General features: G+C 43.0%; 1 protein-coding gene across 2 annotated transcripts in view; it reads left to right on the top strand.

The window, feature by feature from the left end:
- The first annotated feature begins 8,795 nt into the window (after window positions 1-8,795).
- WDR72 (WD repeat domain 72) overlaps window positions 8,796-13,994 on the top strand; it is a 377,768-nt gene continuing 372,569 nt past the window's right edge. For both annotated transcript variants that reach the window (XM_030189229.1, XM_030189234.1), the window contains exon 1: window positions 8,796-8,873. The gene's annotated coding sequence lies outside the window, so the exon portion shown is untranslated. The remainder of the gene's footprint in view (window positions 8,874-13,994) is intronic.

A 13,994-nucleotide genomic window follows, 5' to 3' on the forward strand; every position in this document is an offset into this window, starting at 1 on the left:
TCCTCTCCGCTTCCTTGCAGACTACTGCAGCTACAGCCACCATCTTTATCCCTGCCATATAGATTTGTTTGGGCTTCTTAATAATTTGATTCAGGTGAGAATTTTATCATTACACCTGGAGCACTATCTACTATCTAACAGGAAAGAGATTATTTGCCAAGAGTAAATGGATGCACCAAAGATTCATCAACATTGGTTTAGATGTCCAGTACCTGAATTTATTCTGTCTGGTGGAAAAGAGCTGGAAGTGTGACTGTGTCGTTCTTGCCAACTGAAAGTCATTTTTCTCCATTTTGTTTTAGCATGACACTTTGGAATCTTCACTGTTATCCTTCAAATCTTGAGCCATTTCCTGAGGTGATATTATCAGGAGAAAAAAAAAACAAACAGACCTAATCAATATTTCAAGTAATTCTTGCCATTTAGGCATGAAATACAATAAACTCTTTCAAGTACAGATACCTAAACTAAAATACAAAACATTTTGGCTGATAACATGCACTGTTTCTTGATGTTGCAATACATTTTCCAGCAGTTAAGAACTATTGTCAAAGCAGAGATGTTATGTGGACTTTATAAGCTTGTGTGACCCTCCAAATCCTGCTGGAAAGCTCTGCTAAAAATTAAGATAAAGATCCCACCATTTCATTTTAATATAATGGGTCTTCCGTGGGGTGGAGGAGTGGCCTAGTGATTAGAGTGGTGGACTTTGGTCCTGGGGAACTGAGATTGATTCCCACTGCAGGCACAGGCAGCTCCTTGTGACTCTGGGCAAGTCACTTAACCCTCCATTGCCCCTGGTACAAATAAGTACCTAAGCTGCATTGAACCTGCCATGAGTGGGAAAGCACAGGGTACAAAAAAAAAAAAAAAGCAATTATCAGCCAGAAATGGCACCTGGCCTGTTAAATTGCTTGCTGTTGAAAATGTTAGTTAGTGCCCAACTTGAAAATGGATATTTTGGGGGCACTCCGGGGCCAGAGTTAGCACTTGGCTGGTTATGTGCCAATATTCAGCACTTAACAGGCCAACAGGCTTATTTTCGAAAGGGATCGCCGGCGATCTTCTGACACAAATCGGGAGATCGCCGGCAATCTCCTGATCCCAGCCAAATCGGTATTATCGAAAGCCAATTTTGGCTGGCTTCAACTGCATTCGCCGGCTGGACTAAAACTTTTTTTTGCCAGCCTGTATGCCAGCCTGAAATGTCATACCCAGCTCCTTGACAGCAGTATGCAGGTCCCTGGAGTAGTTTTTAGTGGGTACAGTGTACTTCAGGCAGGTGGACCCAGGCCCATCCCCCCCCCCACCTGTTACACTTGTGATGGTTCATGTAGAGCCCTCCAAAAAACCCCAAAACCCACTGTACCCACATGTAGGTGCCCCCTTCACCCCTTAGGGCTATGGTAATGGTGTAGAGTTGTGGCGAGTGGGTTTTGGGGGGGATTTGGGGGGCTCAGCACACAAGGTAAGGGTGCTATGCACCTGGAAACTATTTTTGGTTTTTTTTTATTTTTTTAAGTACCCCCCTAGGGTGCCTGGTTGCTGTCCTGGCATGTCAGGGGGGCCAGTGCACTACAAATGCTGGCTCCTCCCACACCCAAATGCCTTGCATTTCGCCGGGTTTGAGATGGCTGGGCCCGGTTTCCATTATGGTTGAAAACTGAAGCCAGCCATCTCATATACACCCTGCGATCTGCCGGCGATCCTCTTGTAAACCCGGCGAGCAATTTGGCCGGCGCCAAGCGTATTTCGAAAATACGATTGGCTCCGCCTGCTTATGGCGCCGGCCCCGAAGATGGCCGGCCATCAATTTGGCCGGCGCTGTTCGATTATGCCCCTCCAAGGTAACTGCATAAATAGCAACGCATTAAAAAGTTGGTTCTATCTTTATGCAGGTCACCATAGCTGAATATTGCATTTAACTGGTTGTGTTTTCCCCAGCTTCATATACCTGAAAATTCCGTGCTGGTAATAATTCTGGCAATGCTCAGCAAAATGCTGATTACCGTCAGCTTAATATTGGGCCCCATGTTAATATGTAGCTGGCGGTGGGCAAAACTTAAACTCATGATGTGATTCCTAACAACCTCAGACACTGAAATTATGAGCACGTCTAAAATACCTAGGAACTTGGGATGTGTTTTCATTTTAAAACTAATTGTAAAATGCAACAGATGAGGGCATTTTTGGTTCATATACCTTTATTGCATTTTGTTTTAGAAGAGCTCTAGAGGAGTTGAAGATTTGCTCCAGACCCTGCAAGGGTTCCCTCTGAAGGCCAAGGATTTTGGAGGAGCGGGCCCAGCTTTATTTGGAATCCTGGCCTGGGTTAGCAAATGAGGTGAGGCTGCTCATTGGGAGCTCTGGCCATGTAAGGAAGCTAGTCCTACCTCTGTCCTCCATAGAGGACAGTGGTTCCCTCCTGGGGGATGCTTCCCTAGCTGGACTGGAGCTGATCCTGGAGGAGGATGACTCCTCCTGCGTGGTGGTACTTTTTCATAGGGAAGAACTTGCTTCCTTAATTCAATAGGTCTTTTCGGCCCTCCACATTTCTGTGCCTGCCCTGGAGGAGTCTACAGGTGGGGTTCCATTTTTTTGAAAGTCTTCACAAACCACCTAACGCTTTCTTGTTTCATTGTGTCCTCTCCCAGATGGTATTAGTGCAATGAGAGTTCCTTGATGGACTTTTTTTGGTCACTAAATTCATGGGCTGAATCTATCACCTTCCACAAGAGGCTATTCATATTGTTTCGTGGACTGCACAAAGCCAAAGCGTCCTCAAAATCTATTCGTTGCCTGCTGGATTAAGGAGGCCATAGGAACAGCTTGCCTCTCAAGTTGGAAAGTGATTTCAGCGGGTCTCTGAGCTTGCTCAGTTGGAACTCAGGTGACTTTCCTGGGTGGAAGCTTGAGCAGTCTTCCCTGAGGATATTTGCAGAATGTCCACTTGGTCCTGGCTGCTTTCTTCTATGAAACATTACAAGATAAATGTTCAGGCAGGCCAGAGGAGATGCTGCCTTTAGCAGATCTGTTACAGGGTCCCTGGTCTTCCTCCCACCCATTGTGATAAAGCTTTGGTACATCCCCTCAGGCTGGACTGGTATAGCAGGATGTTAATGAAGAATACATTTACCCTTATCTGATCATTTCCTTTTCTTGAGTCCTGTTAGACCAGTCCAGGACCCATTTGGGAAGACAGAGAGTCCTGGTAGTTCTTAGCTTTGGTATTTTTTTCCTGTTCATTTACATAGTTTTCCTTTAGTGTTCTGGGGTCTGCAGAGAGTACCCTGGTTGATAATGAGTTCCTTTAGTTAGTTTTTGCTTTGTCTTTAGCATACTACGAATGTTCCTGGTTGTAGCATCTATTAAACCAATTATGGTAAGAATCTTCGAGTCTCTTCTCCCATCTTCTGAAAGGGGAACATAACCCATTGGTCTGGACAGCAAATTTTCAGGTAAGGGTACATTTCTCCTTTTAGGAGTATTGTAAACTTTTAATTTTGTTCTTTTTTTTCTGGATCTTGCAGTTGGTTCCTTTCTTATTGGGCTTATAGGAGGAAAGGAGAAACGGGTGATATGATACAGATGTTCACATATTTGAAAGGTATTAATCTGCAAACGAACCTTTTCCGGAGAGGGGAAGGCGGTAGAATGAGAGGACATGAAATGAGATGGAAGGGGGGCAGACTCAAGAAAAATGTCAGGAAGTATTTCTTCACGGAGAGAGTGGTGAATGCTTGGAATGCCCTCCCGCAGGAGGTGGTGGAAATGAAAACGGTAACGGAATTCAAACATACGTGGGATAAAAATAAAGGAATCCTGTTCAGAAGGAATGGATCCTCAGGGGCAGAGCCGGTGGTGGGAGGCGGGGATAGTGCTGGGCAGACTTATACGGTCTGTACCAGAGCTGGTGGTGGGAGGCGTGGCTGGTGGTTGGAAGGCGGGGATAGTGCTGGGCAGACTTATACGGTCTATGCCCTGAAGAGGACAGGTACAAATCAAGGTAGGGTATATACAAAAAATAATACATATGAGTTTATCTTGTTGGGCAGACTGGATGGACCATGCAGGTCTTTTTCTGCCATCATCTACTATGTTACTATGTTATGCATGGCAGAAATGAGAAAAACTGCATTGGCTCCCAATCAAAGAACGAATTGCGTTCAAAATCTGCACCCTGGTTCATAAAATTATTCACGGCAAGGCCCCAGTATACATGGCAGACCTCATAGACTTACCAACTAGAAACACGAAAAGATCAGCACGCACATACCTAAATCTCCATTATCCAAGCTGCAAAGGTGTGAAATATAAATCAACCTACGCATCTACCTTCTCCTACATAAGCGCACAACTACGGAACGCATTACCAAATGTCTTGAAAACACTGCATGACCTAACAAACTTCCGGAAATCATTAAAAGCCAACCTGTTCAAGAAGGCATAACCTAATGATCCAACTTAAAAGCCTGAACCCTGCAACACAATGAAACTAATACTAGAACTGGACAAAACCTAACTCTTCCTCCTTGATTACCTAATGTGTTCTCGCTCATGAACTTTAACACACTACCACTCTGTATCTGTCATACCGGAATTGGCGATCGCCATCACGGTACTATGTAAGGTACATTGAGCCTGCAAATAGGTGGGGAAATGTGGGATACAAATGCAAAAAATAAATAAAATTCATGCTTTTTGTTTTCAGCAAGATTGCGATCCAGGGATAAGTCACAGAGGATCTGGTTTTTGAGGGGGACAAGGAAGAAGAATGAGTCACTTCACCAATCAGGTTGAAATTTTTTTGATAAGTAGTGAAACAAGCCAAACACTACCTTGTTTCTTTCAAATCCCATGGCTGCTGTTAGCAGCTTGTCAGAAAACTAAATTGGTCATTAGAAATTTACCTTGCTGAAGTACAAAACATCTAAACAATAAAGAAATCTTCAAAAGGTCAAGGTGGGACTGTGAGAGAGAGAGAGAGAGAGAGAGAGAGAGAGAGAGAGAGAGAGAGGCAATATTGTTTCGGTATCTGTGGCACAGAAAAGTGAGTTTTAAAAATTCCACATGCTATCTGACATCACAGACAGAGAGACGGCATAGAACAGAGAAAGAGAACCCATAGATAGCAGACAGGAAGGCTACTACTACTACTACTACATCATTTCTGTCACAGTACCAGGCATACAGTGTGCTATACAGACACACATAAGAGACATAGTTCCTTCTCAATAGAGCTTACTCTTTAATACTTAGAAAGGGTAGGTGTGGAAATAGTGGTAGAGACCAAAGAGCAAAGACCAGCAGGAGCACTAGAGTCAAGATGAAGAAAGATTAAAAAAAAGAGAGAGAGAGAGAGAGAGAGAGAGAGAGAGAGAAAAGGCAGTATAGGCTGGAGGGAGCAAGAGACCAACAGGAAGGAAAATAGAAGTAGCAGGCACATCCTGCTCCCGAGCTTCCACGTTAGCTTCAGAACTTTTAGTACAAGAAGAGTGCTGGGCAGACTTCTACGGTCTGTGCCCTGAGAATGGCAAGGACAAATCAAACTCTGTATGGTCCATCCAGTCTACCCAACAGGATAAACGCATACCATGTAAAATGAGTTTATCCTGTTGGGCAGACTGGATGGACCGTATAGGTCTTTACCTGCCATCTTTTACTATGCTACTATGTTATGTTACATTATATTGGGTCCTAGGTAAACATGCATTTGCGGTTCTTCGTACTATGCACCTCCATGTACTTTCTTCTGTCACCTCCTCAGTCATATTTACTTTCCCTGTTTCCTCACCCCTTCTCTACCACCCCTATATTTTCATTCATGGTATTTCCCCCATATTTTACCGCCCCAGAAGTAGCAGGGAAAAGTGCAGAGCCTAGCTATGGGCATGGTGGCAATAACAGTTTGTCAGTGACCATGGGAACTAGGCAAGCACATGCATTGAATGGAATGGTTTAATGATTAGAGCAGTCCCGGATTTCTGACAGCTCTATCCTGGTGTATTTTGGGACCTGTAGCGCTAATATTAATGAGCAGAGTCAGGGACTACAAATAACACATTGAATTGGGATATGAGTTGAAAAACAGGACTGGTTGAAAATTCTCTCTCCTGGAACTGGAAAATTTGGCAGCTCTGGAGCAGCGGACTGAAAAATAGGGAAGTTGGGCAAGTGATCTCTCTCCATTGCTTTTGAAACAACCAGAGATGCTGAGGGTGGGCTGCCCAAGTATAAATGTACAAAGTTTTACATGTGAAAAAAGCTTCACAAAAGGAAAAAGCAAAAGAAACTTAATTTTTAGCTTTCTTCAGTACATCTGAAAGGACATCAGAGACAGTCCTTTCAGATGTACCGAAGACTGGAGGCAGTATTAGGCCGATTTTCAAAGGAGTTTGCCCAGTAACTTAATATCTGCGTACGTCTAGTAGAGCTATAGAAATGATAATTAGTAGTAGTAAATTCTCCAGGCGGAAAACTTCCCTTAACTTAACATTTGTTCCAGCCCAATTTTTCAAAGGGAAATTCCATTTATATGAGACTGTCATAGTAACATAGTAGATGACGGCAGAAAAAGACCTGCACGGTCCATCTAGTCTGCCCAACAAGATAAACTCATATGTGCTACTTCTTGTGTATACCTTACCTTGATTTGTATCTGCCATTTTCAGGACACAGACCGTAGAAGTCCTGCCCAGAACTAGCCCCATTTTCAGGACACAGACCGTAGAAGTCTTGCCCAGAACTAGCCCCACCACCCAAACACCAGCCCCGCCTCCCAATCTCGGCTAAGCTTCTGAGGATCCATTCCTTCTGCATAGGATTCCTTTATGTTTATCCCACGCATGCTTGAATTCCGCTACCGTTTTCATCTCCACTACCTCCCGCGGGAGGGCATTCCAAGTATCTACCACTCTCTCCGTGAAAAAATACTTCCTGTCCTCCCATCTCCGGAAAAGGTTCATTTGCGGATTAATACCTTTCAAATATTTGAACGTCTGTATCATATCACCCCTGTTTCTCCTTTCCTCCAGGGTATACATGTTCAGGTCCACAAGTCTCTCCTCATACGTCTTTTAACGCAAATCCCATACCATTCTCGTAGCTTTTCTTTGCACCGCTTCCATTTTTTTTACATCCTTAGCAAGGTACGGCCTCCAGAACTGAACACAATACTCCAGGTGGGGCCTCACCAACGACTTATACAGGGGCATCAACACCTCTTTTCTTCTGCTGGTCACACCTCTCTCTATACAGCCTAGCAAACTTTTGGCTACGCCCACCGCCTTGTCACACTGTTTCGTCCCCTTCAGATCCTCAGATACTATCACCCCAAGATCCCTCTCCCCATCCATAACTATCAGACTCTCCCTGCCTAACACATACTTCTCCCGTTTATTTCTACTCCCTAAGTGCATCATTTTGCATTTCTTCGCATTGAATTTTAATTGCCAAACCTTAGACCATTCTTCTAGTTTCCGCAGATCCTTTTTCATGTTTTCCACTCTCTCCCCGGTGTCCACTCTGTTACAAATCTTAGTATCGTCTGCAAAAAGGCAAACTTTACCTTCTAACCCTTCGGCAATGTCACTCACAAATATATTGAACAGAATCGGTCCCAGCACCGATCCCTGAGGCACTCCACTACTCACCTTCCCCTCCTCTGAGCGAATTCTATTCACCACCACCACCCTCTGGTTTCTGTCCGTCAACCAGTTCCTAATCCAGTTCACCACTTCAGGTCCTACCTGTCCCCACCAGAGGTTAAGAAACATACACACAAACATTCACTCTCACTTTGTGGACACATAAATGCATACTTATTTCTTCAGACATATATACACACACATACACATATTCTGTCACTTTTCAGACAGATAGACAGACACACACTCTCTTCTGGTGCTACACTGCTGTGTGCTGTTCATAAACTCAACCAGCCAGTGCCCCACCCCCATCATCAGCTCTGCAAACCATAATGTAAAGTTCTTGTGTTTGCTGCCAGCTCTTTTTCTCAACCTGCAGCAACAGACCCCTCACCATTTCCCCCATTCCTACCCCTTCCAGACAGTTGGCAATTATAGCAACCTGAATCCTGAGCAGATCGGATTGGGCCTCCTTACATGTTGGACCCTAGGCATTGCCTAGTTTGCCTAAGCCTTTTTCCAGTCTTGCTGATAAAAAGTATATAGAGCAGGATTTAGGCAGGTACAGAATCTAATGAATCCTCGTGTGAGGGATTTCCAGCAGACTCATCAGATACTGAAAGTTTCATAGTAGAAGAGTGTCTTTAAAAATCTTACAAAATGTACTTGTCAATATTCAGAGCTAGTGATTCTAAGTTATTTAGAGTCTGAGGTCTGCTTGATTTCATCCTGCTTTACTCAAAGCCTGCTGAATTATTATGTGAAATGCATCTGCCACCTTCCTTAGCACCAGTATTAAAACGCAGATGAGAATGACTCATTACCAGGGGAGCACACATTAGCTCAGACTGGTGGCTGGGTGAGGAGTAGAACCAGGTAGTGGCAGAGAGAGCAAGTTCTAGCTGCTCTGGAGAAAGGAAGCAAAACTGAATCCCGACCTGTCACCTTGCTTATGCAGGTCAAAGGAAAGGTGGAAACAGACATGTACAGAGGGAGGGGAGGGGGAGGAAGGAAGAAAGGTGGGGGATGGACAGAGTCAGAAGGGCGGGACCAGAATCAGAGAGAGGAAAAATGATACAGGATTTGAGCAAGGGGAGGAGGAAGTGTGGGTGAGATGTTAATAATTGCTGAAGTGGGAACAGAGTATGAGAGCAGAGCAACCTTAATATTCCTGGTATAGATATATACCTGCAGTGAGGAACTTCCCAGGCACCTTATTAACCTGAGGTGAGAGTCAATTTTTACACTTTCATCTTATCATTTTTGGAACCCCTCCCTTGTGTTATAGCCATTGTTTGACCTTCTAAATTTGTTGGTTTTCTTAAAAGTTGGTTTAGGCTTATTACTAGGAATACACTGTAGTGTGACATTCAGACTGTTAGTACAGCTAGTGAAGGTTTGGAGAACCTGGGATAGAGTGTCAGCATTAGTTATTGCTAGTTAATACAGTATAAACCTTAGCTTATGTGATTTGATATGATTCAGTGCTGAAGTGTTAACTTCAGAGTTCTCTCTCAGGGTGTGTGGCAGGTTTGCATTCTTTGAGTGAAATCATTTGATGTAGGTTAGGGATATAATCTCAAGCGGCTCATGCACATCTCTTGCTCTTAATCAGAAAGAAAAACGGACAGTACAGAGGGTGGTAGCTAACTTTCACTGCAGCAGTCAGTCTTTATTCAGAATATCCTGACACCCATCTGGAACCTAAGGCCATTCCTCAGAGGACTCTAAGGATTTTTCACTGTATCTACATCTAACCCTGTTAGTAACCTCTCCAGTGCACCATGTGAGAAAAGAATGAAGTCCATATTGAAAACATGTGTCTAGTTAACCTTGGAAATTAGTAAAATAAATCAACCTGTTAAAATTACACCCCCCGTGTTCATGAATGGGTAAATTTTGTTCAGGAAAATTGTTGCTCACACAAATGATACCCATTTATAAAGAGGCAGTGTAATGGGCATTTATGGGGTTTAGATAACCTCCTTATCCAGATGGTTTTGTCCGGTTGCAGGATTGTGCTAGGTGGATAAGTTTGGTCAGGAAAAAGGCTGTCTTACAGTTTTCTGGAGAAACGTAAATTTATCCAGATAAGTTCAATCTATTTGGATAACTTTACCTGGATAAATTACCCAATTGCTGGCTCAAAGAATATCAGGCTTAATGTACTCCTACTCTAGCTGAGATCATTTTTATGCTGCGGCCTTGAACATGCGCAGATGCCCAAGGCCCCACTCTGGCTCAGCACAATAACTTCAATGTCAGCGGCAGCTGGCAAGAAGGAGATACTGGTAAGAAGAGAAATGCCAGTCACTGTGAGGGGAGGGAGAGTGGAGGTGGAGAGAAATGCTGGTCAGCGCAGAGGGAGGGATATGACACAGAGAGAAATGTTGGTCATTGTGGGGAGGGGGAGAGGAGAGGGAAAGAACAATAACAAATTCAAAGCTCTTTCTTAGAGATTTTGCCAAAGGGGGGGGGGGCAGGAATAATTGAATATAAACCTTCCTTATATGTAAATCTGACCCCTAGAGGTAGTCACATCATTTTGGGAGTAGCTCTAAATAGGTCAAAGACCCCTTGGACCTCCCCGGACCCATGGATGACCCCCCAAAAGACCCTTGGGCCCCCCACTGGACTACCAATGCTATGAAAGGTAGCCCCTGTGGGGGATGGGGCAGGGGGTCCTGATCAGTGGGTTCCGAGGCAAAAGGAAACTATAGCTATGTGATGCAATGTTGCACACTAGAATCACCACCCAGAAAAAGACCTAGGTGTCATCGTTGACGATATGTTGAAACCATCTGCTCAGTGTGCAGCTGTGGCTAAGAAATCAAATACAATGTTAGGAATTATTAGCAAAGGAATGGAAAACAAAACTGAGAATATTATAATGCCTTTGTATTGCTCCATGGTGTGACTGAACCTTGAATACTATGTTCAGCTCTGGTCATGTAGTATCTTTTTGCCCTCCCCAGGTAATAAACTATTAATAACCCATCGCCTAGAGTGTTCACCACTCCAGACAATAATGTACTTATCACCCACTAAGTAAGGAGACAAAAAGATTCAGAAGGCTACAGACATATGAGAATAATTATTTATTTCACTTACCAAGCAAGGATTCAGGATATAATCAGATAAGCTGAGTAATACAATCAATTCTCATATGAGAGACTAACCGGGACACAAGCGTGACCATTGACATTAGTTCTCTGGCTACTTTGGTCCATGGCTCTAACTTTTATAACTCCATGTCCCATATACTTATCATTGGAAATGCAAAATCATCATGTCATAGCATATTTCATTGGGGTTACAGATTCATCATATTATAGCATTTTTACTTAGCATCAGCAAAGTCATTCTGGTTTGCGAAATCATCTTCCCAGTAACCATATTTCTGTTTCTCCACCCACCTGCTTCCATGGTTAACAGAGGTTAACAGAAGTTTCCCCTTTGATTAGCAAAGTTATAAACCATATTCTCCTGCAAAGCATATTTCTATTATTTCTCCATGTCCGCTCATTTTGCTCTTTCATAAGCAGAAAAGGACATGAGATTCTGTGTCACCCTTGTTAACTAGCTTCAAAGTGACTTTCCTGTACTGTGAGGCCTAGCTTTACTCATAACTGTCAGGCTACCCTCGTAGTTCTGTCGTTTGGGTTCATGTCCAGCATGTCCCATATCTACAGCTATTACATCTCAAAAATGATATAGAGGCATATTTTCAAAGCACTTTGGGAGGCTAAGTTCCATAGGTTCCTATGTAACTTTGTAAGTCTATGTGCTTTGAAAATAAGAACCATAGCATAATTAGAAAAGGTACAGAGAAGGGCAATGAAAATGATAAAGGGGATGGGACGACTTCCCTGTGCGTAAAGGCTAAAGAGGCAAGGGCTCTTCAATTTGGAGAAGAGATGACTGGGGGGAGATATGATTGAGGCCTATAAAGTACTGGGTGGATTTGGGTAGATGTGAATTGCTTGTTTACTTTTTCCAAAAAAATACAAGGACTAGGGAGCACCCAATGAAGCTACTAAGTCATAAATTTAAAACAAGTTGGAGAAAATATTTCTTCACACGTGTAATTAAACTCTGGAATTCATTACCAGAGAATGTGGTAAAAGCAGTTAGTTTAGCAGAGTTTAAAAAAGGTATGAATAATTTCCTAAATGAAAGGTCCATAAGCTGTTATTAAGATGGAAAAATTCACTGCTTATTTCTAGAATAAACAGCATAAAATCTGTTTTACTCTTTTAGGATCTTGCCAACTATTTGTGCCTGGACTGGCCACTGTTGGAAACAGGATACTGGGCTTGACGGACCTTTGGTCTGCCCCAGTATAGCTACACTTATGTCCTTAGGAGTCTTTTCACTTTGAGAATGAATTTGCAGTCTGAGACTGTCATTACTGTCCTCTCCCAGATATGCTCCTGCCCTCATCCAGTTACTATGTTGGTTTGTAGAGGAGTGTGGTAGCCGTGTTAGTCCACTCTTAAGGTTATCAATAGAAATCAAACAAAATAAAACATGGAAAAGAAAATAAGATGATACCTTTTTTATTGGACATAACTTAATACATTTCTTGATTAGCTTTCGAAGGTCGCCCTTCTTCCTCAGATCGGAAATAAGCAAATGTGCTAGCTGACAGTGTATATAAGTGAAAACATTCAAGCATTACTATGACAGTCTGACAGGGTGGGAGGATGGGGGTGGGTAGGAGATATGCATGGGCCATCAAAGCATATCGTTAAAATGTTGGTTTGGAAAGCTCGAAAGGGAAAGGAAGGAGTGTGTTATTGCTAGGAAACACTCATGGCGAAACAAAAACAGAGGGAATGTCATATGATAAGGTGTACAAGATTTGTTTGTTACCTATTTCTCCTATTCATTGTAGTCTTGTAGTCCTATATGTAGACTCCTTTGCTTCTATGCAATTGGGATCCTCACTTGTTTGAATCTGGATACTGTTTTTACCTTTACCATCTCTGCTGGAAAATTGTTCCATGCATACACGGTTGTTTCAGTTAAGAAGCACTTCTTACATTAATCCCAAGTCTGAGCCTACCTTATTCATAGACCCAGGAGTTATCAAAGGAAATATTTCTTTATGGAAAGAGTGCCGGATATATGGAACGGCCTCCAAATGGAGATGAGGATTGTATTTGAATTCAATAAAGCATGGCACAAAGCAAAGAGGATCGCTGAGGGAGAGGAAGGAATTGTACAGATTTCTATTTGGTATGGATGAGCAAACTGAGACCATGTGGAGGGGGCATTTTCAAAAAAATGTCTAAACTTAAAAAAAAAAAAGTCCTGCTCTTAACGTCCAAAAGAAAAAGGCCATCTCACAGCCATAATCAAATAGGAGAAATATCTAGATTTCCTGTTCAATTATGGTTGTGAGATGGACAATAGCTATTTTCCAAAGTGAAACATCCAGAGCTTCTGGTTTGGGACCTCTCTAGTCCTACCCAAAACATGCCCCCTTGCTATTTGGATGAGCTGCAGTATGAAACATTCAGATTCTGACTTTGGATGATTTTAGCAGATAGATGTTTTTAAAAGCATTTTAAGACGTCCCTCTGCTTTGAATATGAGCACCATAGTGTTTCATCTGCCATAATTTTCTGTTTCTGTATAAAGGCTTCTTGATCTTAAACTCGCTGACCACAGAAAAATATTTGCCTCTAAGACATTAGAAGCGAGGTATTTTATTATCTTTATCATAACTCTTCCTCTTTTCCTCCATTTTGTATACATTTATTTACATCCTTAAGTGTCCATCTTAGGGTTTGCTAGACAGACCCGGTATCAGTTTGGTAGTACTCTAGACTGGTTATTTTTTTGGTTTGTTTTTATTCCTCTTAAACTCTCAGCAATCTTGCTTCCCCCACCACTTGCAAATGATCTACAGAGGACTTGTCAGTACCAGAACTGGAGAGGCACCTTCTCCAAAATCCCCTGGTTAACAGTTGCCTTCCCTCCCTCATTAGGCTTGTGCACATCATTTCTACTAGATGTGCCTTATATTAAACATGATATACATGTTATACAATTGCCATTGATCAACCAGTTCTCTTTGGGCCCCTTTTACCAAGCTGCGGCAAAAGAGGGCCTGTGCTGATATTGTCGCATATTTTTCACATGTGCCGAGGCCCCCTTGTACTGCAGCGGGTAAAAGGGAAGTCACTGTTTCCTGCATGGCCATTTCCAGGGGGAGCCCTTACCGCCACCCACTGAGGTGGTGGTAAGGGCTCCGGCTTGGCACTGCCCAATTACCGTCAGGTGTACTCTGGATATGACGGCACGCTAGGGGTGAGAAGTACTGCTGGGCTGCTGCGGTAG

Source organism: Microcaecilia unicolor, chromosome 1 (genome assembly GCF_901765095.1).
Source record: "Microcaecilia unicolor chromosome 1, aMicUni1.1, whole genome shotgun sequence".
NCBI lineage: Eukaryota > Metazoa > Chordata > Amphibia > Gymnophiona > Siphonopidae > Microcaecilia > Microcaecilia unicolor.